Source organism: Actinia tenebrosa, unplaced genomic scaffold, assembly GCF_029948245.1.
Source record: "Actinia tenebrosa isolate PJP-AT-01 unplaced genomic scaffold, QUT_ActTen_1.0 PGA_scaffold0__85_contigs__length_37466705, whole genome shotgun sequence".
NCBI classification, from domain to species: domain Eukaryota; kingdom Metazoa; phylum Cnidaria; class Anthozoa; order Actiniaria; family Actiniidae; genus Actinia; species Actinia tenebrosa.
Window position 1 is genome coordinate 9,821,376 of NW_028292569.1, and position 14,715 is coordinate 9,836,090.

The window sequence follows — 14,715 nt, forward strand, 5'->3', positions numbered from 1 at the left end:
AGAGGAATATGACCATAACTTACTAAAAGCCGGCTTAACAGTCGCAAGCATTGGTCTGAGCTATTATATATGGCGATGAACAACCCCTACGTAGCTGGAGTAGATTGTGTCTATACGACTTACACAGGCGAGAAAAAATACACCCAGGCATCTTGGGTTGATGTCACGGGTATGTCCGTGAATTTGAACTACTCGGGAAAGAAGTTAATCCTTTGTAGTATTTGCATGGGCGCGAGTAGTCACGCCAACGTCGGCTTTAGGTTCCTGGATGAGAATGGCGTACTGCAGCCTATGCGCGCGAAGACAAACAACAGGGAGCCTGTGCATTTCTCCGTAGAGCCGAACACCGACAGCGCTGAGAATTTATCGGTTTGGACTTTTCATATGGTCGCCGATTGCCATGGGAAGGTAAAGCTGCAAATGCGCGTAGATGACACCGGGAGCGTTTGCATAAATAGCATAGAAAATCAGAGAGATGAAAAATATAACCACGCAACCATTTGCACTCTTACGGTAATGAGTCTCTAGAAGCAAATTTATTTGCTGGTATATATGAACCCACATACTAAGGAGGATTCATTCCTTTATTTTCTGGAGGAAGATAGATACTTGCGTAATGCTAATTGGGTTGACACGGAATTGTGGGTGAAGGTTGGTGGGTTGGGATTGATTATGTGCACAATTTGTATTAGCGTAAGGGAGGAATATGGTATTGGATTTAGAGTAGTAGATGAGAATAACGATCCATTGTTACCATACAGAACACTGAAAAATACTAGACGGTCAGCTCATTTTTCATATGAACCGCCAAATAGTCTAGACGATATAGTACCAATAACCTTTCACATGGTAGCTAATTGTCAATACGCAAAGCTTCAGATCAATACTGACGCAACATCTAACGTTAATGTCGAAGTTAAGATAAACGCTGTTATTTCACAATCAGCTGCGCCAAGCGATTCTACTTTTAATCATAAGACCATTTCTACTATGACTGCCATACCGCTAGTTCCGCATTATCAAGGCGGTGCGAATACTATCTTTACTTATCCCCAGTCGAGAACACCCCGTGCACCCGACGACGATTATAAGCCGCCAGTAATACACAAGGATAAGATCAACCCCGCATCTTCTTCAAAAGGACCACGCCGATAGCGACGACCAAGATCCAAATGTTATTCCCCACAAACTTTAGCAGTTCTCCGCCGGCCCTAAGTGCCAGGCCAAGAACGCTACCCAGCAGCCCAGGAAGACCGGCTGCCATCTTTTTTCCCAAGTCCGTTAGTCCATTGCCTAATTTCTTTACGCCCGCGCCCGTAGCCTTAAGCGTGGATAGGATGACTCCTACTACGGTACTAATAGCGACCGCAAATGCCAGTGGAATACCATACTTCACCAGAGCTCTTTTTACCTTTTCCTTGGTGGTAAGCCCCAGCTCTTTTTCCAGGTTTTCCTTTTGAGCCCGCAATTCCGCAAGGCGTATTTCGAGCGTATCTACTTCCTTTTGAGCTGCTTCCCTTTCTTCCTCGGTACGAGTTTGGTCCTCGATTACTTCTTGCTGCCGCTCTATTTGCCCCTCCAGGTCCTCAATGGCCTGATCTCTTTGCCGGATTTGTTCCTCCTTGGTGTTAATTTCAGCCATTAACCGTCGCCGTTCCACTAAAGAGCCGGCTATGGTGGTTTGCAGGTTATTGGTATCGTCTTTAATTAAGTCTAACTCTTGCAGGGCGAGGTTAAGAGCCCTTTGAGTTTGATTTCTTTCGCGTCGAATTTGGGTTCTTTGGTCTACCAGCTCCCTTATTTCTTGATTTTTAAATTCGACTTCCCTCCTATGCGCGTCGGCAAGCCGCTGGTTTTGCTTCATGTATTCCTCCTCCCTTTCTTCCAACGTTTCCCGCAGTGCTTCCACTGAGGCGCCAGAGCTTTGGGCTTCTCCTAAGTCCTCCCGTGCTTTGTCTAATTCGCGCAGGGCCTGATCCACCTGATTTCCTATTTCTTTTATTCTTTCATCTTGATGGGCGGACTTCTTTTCAGCATCGGCAAGTAGCTGACCTTGCTTTGCATATTCTACGTCTTTTTCTCTTAACTCCCTTTGCAGATCCGCGGCACGTTTTTCCGCGTTGGTCCTTTCGGTTAAGTTGTGCAGCCTTTCTAACAGGCTTCTAGTAGCACGCTGAAAGCCTCTTAATCTCAAGACGTCACCCCTAACGTTGCCCTCCTCATCAAAGAGGTTTTGCGGTTTTGTCCAGCGGTCTTTGTCGGGAAATCTTAAGTCTTGGACGCTTATGAGGACTTTGTTTCCCTTTTCCGTGAGCTTTACGTCGTCAGCATCAAAGTTGTCGTAGCGCAGCTCTAGCTCCCGCGCTGCCCACTCTACGGTTTCCCGCGCGGCTGCTTCCGGCTCGCCCATGTTTTGAAGCTCTATGTGCTCACGCGGAAACGTGTACTCGCGTGCTTTGGGATGTCTTAGGGCCTTTGCAATCCTATCCCTTAGGGAATCGTCGACTTGTTGGGTGGGAAGCAGCGGTTCTTCATCACCGTCGTTAATGTCAGCCTGACCTTCCTCAGTGGTGGGATCGAAGTCGGGGTCTGTTCCTTCTACTTCCATTATATATGATAAGCTCAAAGTTAAATCCCAACGTATTACCTAAGCAGGTTGGCGGACTGAAAGCAGAACGCACCTTTCACCGGGTCACCTTTACCCCCAGCAGCGCTAAGCCAGGGGAAACCCTGTACGTAGGCGTGCCCCGCCTAACGGATAACCTAGTCTTAGTTCCTGGCACCTTGGCTTTGAGGTTTGACCTAGCGGTGCAGTCAAGCCCCACAGATGAAAGGATTATCGTTAACAACGTGGGTCGCAACATCGTTTCTAAGATGAGAATCAAGTTTGCTGGGGAATCCTTGCTGGACTTAAATAGGTACGATCTGTATACCACCTATAAGGATCTATGGTTAACGGCATTTGACCGCGCGCAAAGGATAGAACAAGGAATTGGTAGTGTCATTCTACGTAAGGTCCGCACACCTACGAAAACGCAACCTACTGACGGCAGCGGAGAAACCGCAGTGGCAGACGCAAAGCGAATAAAGACCGCCTATGGTAGCAAGTATGTCATACCACTGGACTTTGAAGTAATCACGAATCACGGTGTGTATTACCCAAGACAGTTATCCGAGCTACAGTTTGAAGTAACTTTAGCAGATGCTAATAACATCATTGGTGGGCTAAGCACTGCACTTACCACAACAACCCCATACTCTATTACCAACTTAGAGCTACAGTACGAAACGGTGTACAGCGAAGAGCTGGCCCGTAGCGCTGGCATGGAATACAGCTCCGGGAAGGCATTCTTATACGACCACGTAGTAATGTATAAGACGTTTAGCTTCTTGGATAAGACGGATGAGGTTATCAACCAAAGCATTAACCTCCCCCGAAGAAGTCTCACGGGGCTAATGCTGGTGTTTGCCAAACCCTACGAGGCTGGTAAGCGCGACTCCGAAGCCTTTCACAACCCCAACATTACCAACGTTGGCGTGAATATCAACGGCGTTCCAAACAAGGTCTACTCCCAGGGAATAAAGCCCGCAGACGTGTACAGGGAAGCAAAGCGCAAGTTTGGTGATCAGATATCCCCCGCAGAATTCTTTAATGATAAGTATGCGCTGTGGATCGATATGCGCACCATTAACGACGAAGACCTACATGGCCAGGGTTTGCGGTTGGTAAATACGCAGGACGGCATAACATTGGAGATCAAGCGCACCAAGAACGCCGGTGCGAGTGACGGCGACAAAATAAACTGCTACGTCTTCGTCGTGTCTGACGCGCAACTGAGCGTAGAAATGAACCAACTTAAAAGTGTTGCGTATTAGTGTTAAAATATTTCTTAGATATACGATGCTTCGCGTATTTGAAAACAACGACACCAAACTGCAATGCATAATGCAAGGCGAAACTTTGTACTTCAAAGCAAAGGAGGTGGCCTTGGCGTTGGGTTATGAGCGCCCTAGAGATGCAATTAGAGCACACGTATCTGAGAAATACCAGAAAAAATGGGTTGATCTACAAGGGGCTGCGAATCACCGCTCCTTTACTACGCAACCAAATGCCGTGTTTATATCCGAACCTGGTTTGTACGAACTGATATTTAGCTCCAAACTACCCAAAGCTGTGGAGTTTCGTGATTGGGTCTTTGAGGAAGTCCTACCCGCGCTAAGGAAAACGGGTAAATATGCAATAGAAAGGCGGTTTGGCGGCCCAAACAAGTTAGTATTCAAGATCGAAAATGAAGCCGACCTACATGCGAAGGTCGTCGACTACACACGTAGGTTTTACCCCGATTTCATCATAGCGCCGGGTCTTGGCGAACTTCAAGATTCAGACAGCAAGCGAATAACCTGCTGGCGAAAAGGCTACCAAGCCGGTCAACCCGACCTTTTGATCCTAAATGCGCATAAGAAATACCGCGGGTTGTGTATTGAGTTGAAAACCCCAAAAGGAAACGGCGTCTTATCCGCGAAGCAATCTAAGAAAATCTCACAGCTTGACGTAAATGGTTACCTAACGATGGTTAGCAACGATTACGACATTATCTGCCGTGCCCTGATGGATTACGCGGATGGCATTCGTATTCCCTGTAAGGGCTGTGTAAAGCGGTTTAAGTCCTACGCCACTTTGAAAACGCACCTAAAGATATTCCATAGGTATAATGAAGCTCAGCTTGACTCACTGGCGTGATCTTGTCCACGGTAAAGCATACGAAATAAAAAATTACGTCGTCTTCGAAGACATCGACCGTTTACGGTTAGTCCTCAAAGACTTAGAAGGCAAGGAATATTCCCTTTGGGCGCCGGATTGCGTGCGGTACGTAATTCAGGGTGAGGAATTCACCCACTTACGCAGCCATGGTAAGGTAAATGGCCGATGGAAGTTTGACATTGAAAGAAGAGTCACTCCATCTCCTCTTTGTAGTTAAGCGCGTCTGCTAAAGTCCGCTGCGCTTTAGGATCCGCGGAGCACCAATGCCCCACAAAGGATCCTTCGGAGAATACCCTGTCGCAATGAAGGCAGGTGTATTTTTTACGCGGTTTGGGTATCGGTGGCGTAATGCAGTCGGCAGGTAGTTCGCAAGTAATACAGTCCATATATTGAAAGGGCGATTAGGAATCCTCCTAAGAAGGCGGCTGCGTAGGCTAGCATATACCTTTAAAAGGGGTCCTTATATTTATTAATGTTTCTTCTTTTCTTATTGAGTTCTGCATACCTTCTACAAAAGGGGTCCTTATATTTATTAATGTTTCTTCTTTTCTTCTTAATAAACAATCAAAGAATATTAATAAATATAAGAGTGTGTTTTGAGACTCTTTGGGCAAACTAAGGACGCCTTTTCCTTACCTCCATGTTTTGAGCATGCCAATCATCAAAGCGATCCAAGTACTCCTTAAAACCGCGGGGATGATGCTGTGGGCACAAGCACTGCCAGATATGATCATCTCCTTTCCTTAAGCCGCCACACGCGTCACAGGGCGCACTCCAATACTCTGCGTTCTCCCAGCGCGTACCTTCGGCGCGGTCGAACTCCGTAAAGCGTTGGTCTATTTCTTTCTTACGAAGAGTTAACTTCCTTATGGTTTCCGCTGGGCAACATCTTGCAGCGATATCACCATGCTCCTCGCATACGACGTCCAAATCATAATTACCACGACATCTATGTTGATGCCATGCGTCGGTTAAGAGCTCCCCGCAGCGCGCACACACATCCTTTAAACACACCCTATTTTCTTGGTGGTATTGCAACATTTGGGGCGTGCTAAAGAGCCGATTGCAATCAGCACAGCGTCTTTCCTTAGACTTCAAACACACCCTTCCTTCCACGTGATATCGCAGCGCCTGTTTACTGCTAAACTGCCGGCTGCAAGTGCCACAGGTGGTGACGTTATCCACCTCTTTAAAACATACCTTCTTTTTTTGGTGATATTGCAAAGCCTGTTTGCTACTGAACTCCCTGTCGCAATCCTTACACTTCATTATATAATAAGAATTTATTAACCCTTATAAGGGATACTTAATAAAGTCCTGCACGCTTTCTTTTGCCCAACCGGCCATCGTCAAAAGCGCACCAAACGTTTCCGCACGCTTCAGACCGCACATTTCATCGTACAATTCCTGCACGCGCTCTTTTAACCGATCGATCTCCTCCCTTTGCATTTCTATGGTGTCTCTTTTATCCTTTGCGTCGCCGGCAATCCTTCTTACTGCGTCCACTGGGTCCATCGTATATATAATGGATCCGAACCATATTCCCTGCAATGCTCTGATAGTAGGACCCACCGGCTGCGGAAAGACCCAATTCGTAGTGGAGCAGCTATTAGGACCCTTTAGATACCGTTTCGACTACGTCGTGCTATTATGCCCCACCTACGTGAATAACCGCACCTGGACGGGCATAGGAGTGAAAGATGACGACTTCTTTGTAGATATCTTAGATCCTAACGAGTTATCCGGCCATCTTAAGTTTTGGCACAAACAATTCCCCAAGAATATGCAAACCCTCCTTATACTGGATGACATTGCCTGTGGGGACGACGTAAAAAGACGCACTTCCGAGCTCGTTAAACTCGCCTTCAGCGGTAGACACGACAATATCAGCGTTTGGTTGCTCTCGCAGCAGCTTACCAGCGTCTCTAAGCCCTTCAGGGAAAACATAGGTTCACTTGTCGTATTTTATACTCCGAGCAAGTCTGACCTGGAAACCATCTTAAGCGACTACGGCGGTGAGATATCCAAGGAACAGTTACACGAATACATGCGGCACCTAAAAACGCACCAACATTCCAAGATGATCTTCTCTTTGAGGTTTCCGTATTCCATTAACATATATGGACATTGAGCAGCTCTTAGATGAAGTCCCCACGCAGCTAGATGAAAGCAACCTCAAGGAACAACTTAACATCCTTGTGTCATCTGGGAAGTGCAAAGAAATGATAGGCAAGGAACTTACCCATGAGCAGGTTAATAAGTTGTCAGAAGAGGAGGTTAAGAAGTTCCATAAGAGGTACGAGGCCGCCCTTGCAAGTAAGACCACGGACGCCGTAGCAGACTCAGCCATTAAGCTGGCCACCAAGCTTCTCGGACTTGCGCTGCCCATAGACGACGTGGAGCAACTACGGAAGGACATTAGTGATGACTATGTCATCGCCCAAGAACTTAAGATAACCTGCGGGTGGTTGTCTTTGAAGTGCGGTAAGTTAATGGCAGTCGCCTCTGCGGCACTTCACGTAGCTCAGCACGTTGACTTGAAAGAACTTACGACGTCTTGGAAGGACTTCAAAAAGGACAGAGAAGTCGAAAAGGTCTTCCAGGCAGCACTTGCTGAGGTACCTGATCAAGTCGCCTCAAGTACTTAGTCAAGTCGTCCTTAAGTACTTACTTAAGTCATTCTCAAGTACTTATCAAGTCCTTCAAGTCCTTAGATATAAATGAGTGAACCAGAGTCGAAGGTAGAGCAGCCCCAAGAGGAGCAAAAGATTACCAAGGCTAAATCTCCAGGCAGAGTTGCCGCGGGGAAGAAGCTCGCGGAGATGAATAAAAAGAACAAAGCCAAAAAAGAAGAAAAGGTGGAGGAAAAAGAAGAGGAATCCTTCATTAATCCTGGGTACGTCATTGGCGCGTTAGGAGTTGCTATAGCAGCAGGCAGCCTTTACTTACAATGGCGGGCTACGAAAAAGGTAGAACCACCAACATATCACGCGCCCGTGCACGCACCTGTGGAGCCGGCTGTTAGAAAAAGTAAGATCCCTGAAATGGAGTAATAACCTTCTCGCTCTGTAATATAATGTCAACCGCGTTATTGAAAACTGTTGAAGAAGCAGCTATCATTACTTCCATCGTTGCGGGTATTGGTTGGGTAGGTAAGAAAGTGCTCAAAGAAGACTTTACTGAAGATCCAAGCAAGAGCTTCGCTAATTTTGCTAAAATGACCGCTGCCGTAGGCGGGGCTATCATGGCAAAGAATTACCTACAGAAGGAAAAGTACATTCCTAATGTATAAATGGCTAGCGTGGTCGCAGGTGGAGTTATTGCAGCTTTAGCATTCACTGGAGCTAATTATGGTGGTCAGTATTTGGATAGATTAGTCAGAGGCGACAAAAGCGGAGATTTAGCCGCCGAAAGGAAGAGACACGACTTAGCGCTGGAGAAATATCAGCGAGACGTGGCAGCTTGGAATGAAAAAAGACAAGCTTACAGGGATTGGTTGGATAAGAACTACCAAGACAAGATGCAGGCGGATAAGAACTTCGAAAACACGGACTACGCCTTTAAGCTCTATGCGCAAGCACACCCCGCGGCATTAACGGGGTTAAAAAGGCCTCAGTTTAAGAATTACTATCAGCCTCCTAAGAAACAAAAAGACAATGAGTTGGTCTTCGTAGGAGTCGCAGGGCTGGACGGAGGCGTAGCTTTGGCGTATCTGCTCTAACGAAGGGAACTGCGTTTCCTGAAATATATGATCGTCTTTTTGGAAAGCGACAAGAATGACTTTACCACTTATCTGAATCCCCCCATTAAAGCCCATAAAGTTCGGTTGGTTAGTTGCTCTTTGTACAATTCTTGGTATAATTTAGTCAATGCCTTGGTCACTGAGCATAAAGGCGGCGGCAATTATCAAGGCGTATTGCTGCCCGATGGACATTACACACCAATCACCCTTGCTAAGGAATTAGCAAAACACGGTTATACGCTCACCACAGGATTGCCGCACGAAATGACCTTCAAACATAATATGCCAAACTATTCAGTAACTTTTGGAAAGTCTGACCCATTGGGATCTTTATTATGTGCCTCGGGCAAGACAATTACCGACACAGCCATACCCGTGAAATGGAAAGTCGCATCCTCTTACGAAGTCTATTGCGACTTGGTCCATAGTTACAACAATGGAGAAAAGTCTTCTCTTATGTCCAAGTTTCTGCCCAAAGGTAATCCATTTGACCCAGTAGAATACACCCCCATTTCTTTGAGCTATGACTTGTCTAATTTGGTAGAAAGCATAAACATCACCATTAAAGTGGACGGAGAGACGGTGGATTTCAACGGGCGAAAGATCAATCTCGTCCTGGAATTCATATAATGGGCCGCGTAGAGGACAAACTCAAGAGGATTTACTATGGGCCTGAAGGCTATTGGAAAGGAGCGTCGGCCATCAAGAAACTCGCGACCGCGGCCAGGGTATCAGATGAAACGGCTAAGAACTGGCTAAGAAAACAAACCCTCTGGCAGGTTTATCGTCCCGTGCCCAAGTACATTCCCAGGCCCAGCTTTACCGTAAATACCCCCAATGAAGTTCATCAGGCGGATTTGCTTTTCTTGCCGCACGACAAGGTGAGAAAGAAGACATATAGATACGCTTTGATCGTAGTTGATATCGCAAGCAGATACAAGGACGCCGAACCCATAACCAGCAAGGATTCTGGGGAAGTCGCAGAAGCCCTAGGTAGGATTTATAAACGCGTTTTGAAATGGCCTAAGCTGCTGCAAGTGGATGCGGGGACAGAGTTCATGGGCGTGGTTACTAAGACCCTGAAAGACCACGACACTAAAATTAGGAGAGCCGAAGCTGAGTACCACAGGGGTCAGAGCATCGTCGAAAGATTCAATAAGACCCTGGCCGAGCGTCTCTTTGGGTACCAGTATTGGAAAGAGCTGGAAGATCCCTCCAAACGCAACAGGGAATGGACTCAGAGGCTCCCCCAGGTCATCGCGGCTTTGAATAACGAGGCGGCCAGGGCTACGGGGATGAAACCCAAGGATGCCATAAAAAAGAAACACGTGGAACACAAGTCCTATGTCAGAAGTTCGAGGGCGGTCGGACTGAAGGAAAAAAAGCTACCCCGCGACATAGTGGTCAGATACCTCTATCAGCCGGGGGAACTCGAAGGTGGCAGTAAGAGAGCCACGGATCCTAACTGGTCCCTGGAAACGTATGAGATTTCGAAGTCCGTCACCAAGGAAGGGCAACCCGTGTTGTATTACCTAAATGGCCCAAGTCGCGGATTTGTCATGGAAGAGCTGCTCATAGTCCCCAAAGACTCAGAGTAGCGCAGCACCACGCGCCCGATTGCACTCTAGGCATGTCAGTCTTACATTGCCTCTACAATGGCCGCGTTTATTATTTATGCGATCCACGGAGAACTGCTGATCGTCATTTGGGTCAAACCTCCATAGTAGAGGTATGTTACATTTGGCACACCTTGCCCCTTTCTTATAGACGTCGTCCGCGCATAGGTCGAACGTCATATTTTTTTCTTCGTCGTGCCGCTTGTAGCGAAGGAGTTTCTTAGCAATGTTCTCTTTGGCTACGTCCTCTGGGGTGCGGTCGTAGCGCAGTTGCGGACCCCAGGCTCTTTTTAACTGCTTGGCATATTCTACGCGGCTTACGGCAGTGTAGATAAGGTTGCTCCAACACAGCCGCTGGTCTATGATCCATAAGGTTTCTTTTATGGTAAGCCCTTGCGCGCTGTGGACTGTCATGCAATAGCCTAAGCGCCAATCTGGATGGGAGGTTATTTTTTCCACCTTTTCTATGGGTACCCAGGCTTTGTCATGCGTTACCGCGTTCTGCAGTTGGATGTCGGTACCAGGTACCCAGACGTCTCTTTTTTGCATGCGGGTGTCGTGGGGTTTATAACAAACAGGTACGGGATGCGTAGGGAAGCGCTCTCGGTGTATATTGAGTAAGTCTTTCTGTATGCGAGACTGTGCTGCGCGTTTGCTGCTCAGCACCAGATCCTTTGGATGCCATGCGTAAAGGAAGTCCTCGTATTTCTTCGCTCGTACGCGTTTGCGCAGTGTTTTGCATTGGTCGGCGTCACTAAGGCCCCTTAATTCCGCTTTCAGGTTCCTTACTTGATCCTTGCTGCGGTAGTCGGCGTTAATTTCTTCAGAGTAGTCTACGAACCCCTTTAGCCATTCGTGGGGCATCTCTCCGGCTATTGGAGGAGGCTGGCAGGGATCTCCGGCGAATATTACTTGACACTTTCCACGGAGGAATTCTACGAATTCTTTGAGGATTTCTAAAGGAACGGTGCAAATCTCATCCCAAAGTATCACCGGAGGTATGTCGTGGATGGCTTCTGGTACCCACTTTTGGCCATTCCAACGGAAGAAGCTGTGGTAGGTCTGCGCGTCGTAACCCATTTCGCAGATTTCTCTTTCCAAACGATGCGTTGGCGTTAGCACCTTTATCTTAGGAAAGAGTTCTAACACACGCGTAGTCTTACCGCTGCCTCCTGTACCGTAGAGGTAAGAGAAGCGTTGGTAGGAAATGGGGTCGGCAACCGAAGGCAGTGGCTCCCCGGTTGGTTCCACGCTACCGCAAAGATGTTCTCCGTGATATTCTACACGTTCTCTCCATGCTTTTATCTCCTCATCTTTAACGCGCCATTGACCACTTTCCGCCAACTCATCTTCGGTGTAGAATTCTTTCATCTTCTCTAACACTTCAGGCTTTACGTACAAGGAATCCGTGGCTACGCGCGGAACGTCCTCTTTGTCAAACCGTAGGAGCATCGCAAGTAGGTTAATATGCGCATATGCTAACATACTCGCACGCAGGTGGTAATATTGCGGCCTGTGGTCTTGGTAGTAACAAAGTGCATTCCATTTCTGTTCTTTCTGACCTTCTATGAAGTAGTCCCATTTCTCCACAGACACCATTGTTCCTTGTTCGTGGGCGCGCTTAATAAGGAAGCTTAACTCTCCTTCGTCTGTTATCAGGCGTCGCTGCATGTGTTTCTCGCCCTCCTTAGCGCCCTGCGTGAATTTTCCTATGACAACGCGTGCTGTGGGGTTGTGTTCTGGGAGCCATTGCGTAAAGGCGCCATGACAAAGTATGGCTTCATGCGCCGTGTATTTTAAAAGCTTGCGCTCTTCAAAGAACTTCAATAGAGGTACGGGTATCCATTCTTTCTCTTGTAGATGCTTCCCGTACCACGCGTAAATTATGGGATGTAAGTCTTTAGCCAACTTCCAAGACGTTAATCGTACGAATCCAGTTGCTGGGGCGCCGTAGTGACCGTCTAACGAAACGCGGAAGAATTGGGAGTCTGGATGTCCGTAACGGTCGTAATATTCCTTACAATCCCCTAGACCTTTAAAACTTGCAGGGTAACAGTGTTTCATATCCAGCGACACATACTCATCTTTGTCGTACTCCATGTTCCACAGACCACCGTGACCGTGTTCTACACAGGCTTTGGCTATGTCTCCGAACTCTTTTGGGGCAGGTTTCCATCCATTTCTTTTCTTTGCGGCTAAGAAGTCCAAGCTGCGACTGCTAAGGACCTCGTCAGAGAAGTCTTCCCCTAAGGTCTCACAGGCGCTTTGAATGCGCTGTTGTTCAATTTCGGGTCGATACAAAGTGCCGTCTTGCGTCATAAACTGACTTCCTTCTGAATCCATCAACCAAATGGAATTCTCATGGATTAACTCTGCCAATGGAGAATTCTTATAGACCTTCGTTTCCTTCTTTCTTGGGAATCGCAGTTCGCGCCAGGCGTGCCCATTGTGCTGGTAGATGACTATAGGCGCACCACGGCCCCCATATTTGTGTGTTCCGGAGTAAATAAAGCCGTCGGTGATATCTTTCACATGGATTCGCCTCTCCAGCGCCGTTTCTAACTTCTTGATGTTGTCTATCGACCCTCCGGTCCTATTAGTATTTTTTTCCCATTTCCTGATGGCTTCTCTTCTCTTTAAAGTCAGTTTACCGCCCCGAGAGGAGTCTTCAAAGAACTCTCTTACTAACTTCCCTACGCAATTACCGGGATGTCGCATCGGTTTCAACTTCTTAACGTCTGGCGTCTTTATCTTGTACGCACCGTAAATGACTACGGTAACAGGGTAAGCAACCTCGTAGAACAGCATGTCTATTCCTACCAATGCTCCCGGGCGTGTGTTTTCGTTTAAGACAAACAGGTCCTTCTTACCAGACGCCCTGATAGGATTGCGCCCCTTTTCTATCATCCACTCGCCGTCTAAATACTTTATGAACGTTAGCTCCAACCGGTAGTTACCTTCGGGTATTAAGTTAATTATTCTTTCAGCCCTTTCTTCTGTCATCGTCTCGTCCGTATCTCCCTCCATAAATGTTGTGAAGGCAAAGTCAGCATCCAGGCGATCCAACACCTGAGTTCGCAGTCGGCGCACAGTTTTATTTCGAATGCTTGTGATGGTGTCCATCTATATGTAAAGGATATTTTAACCTCCGTTTGCGGTTCGACAACTAGCAGCAGTAAGGACTTATCGCGCGGCTTATTCCCGCTGCCGGCGCCTTCCTTAAACCGCCTGTAAAACCCGTAAATCTTTGACATTGACCGCGAGTCCCCCTTACTGCTGCTCTAAGTACTTGGTCAGGTCGCGCCCAGGTTATTTCCAAGTCGTCCTTAAGTCATTCTCAAGTCCTTCAAGTCCTTAGATATAAATGAGTGAACCAGAGTCGAAGGTAGAGCAGCCCCAAGAGGAGCAAAAGATTACCAAGGCTAAATCTCCAGGCAGAGTCGCTGCCGGAAAGAAGCTCGCGGAGATGAATAGGAAGAACAAAGCCAAAAAAGAAGAAAAGGTGGAGGAAAGAGAAGAGGAATCCTTTATTAATCCTGGGTACGTCATCGGCGCGTTAGGAGTCATCATAGCTGCAGGCAGCCTTTACTTACAATGGCGGGCAACGAAAAAGGTAGAACCACCAACATATCACGCGCCCGTGCACGCACCTGTGGAGCCGGCTGTTAGAAAAAGTAAGATCCCTGAAATGGAGTAATAACCTTCTCGCTTTGTAATATAATGTCAACCGCGTTATTGAAAACTGTTGAAGAAGCAGCTATCATTACTTCCATCGTTGCGGGTATTGGTTGGGTAGGTAAGAAAGTGCTCAAAGAAGACTTTACTGAAGACCCAAGCAAGAGCTTCGCTAATTTTGCTAAGATGACCGCTGCCGTTGGCGGGGCTATCATGGTAAAGGATTACCTGCGGAAGGAAAAGTACCTGCCAACGACGTAACTCGTGAAAATCTCTGTGATTTTCTAATATATAATGGCCAGCGTGGTCGCAGGTGGAGTCATCGCAGCTTTAGCATTCACTGGAGCTAATTATGGTGGTCAATATTTGGATAGATTAGTCAGAGGCGACAAAAGCGGAGATTTGGCCGCCGAAAGGAAGAGACACGACTTAGCGCTGGAGAAATATCAGCGAGACGTTGCAGCTTGGAATGAAAAAAGACAAGCTTACAGGGATTGGTTGGACAAGAACTACCAAGACAAAATGCAGGCAGACAAGAACTTCGAAAATACAGACTACGCCTTTAAGCTCTATGCGCAGGCGCACCCCGCGGCATCGACGGGGCTAAAAAGGCCTCAGTTCAAGGATTACTACCAGCCTTCTAAGAAACAAAAAGATAGTGAGCTGGTCTTCGTAGGAGTCGCAGGGCTGGCAGGAGGCGTAGCTTTGGCGTATCTGCTCTGAGCTGCGCTCAGATCACTAGAAGGGGACTTGTCCCCTGTAATATATGATCGTCTTTTTGGAAAGCGACAAGAATGACTTTACCACTTATTTAAATCCCCCCATCAAAGCCCATAAGGTTAGGCTGGTTAGTTGTTCTTTGTACAATTCTTGGTATAATTTAGTCAATGCCTTGGTCACCGTACTTAAGGCGCCTGGCA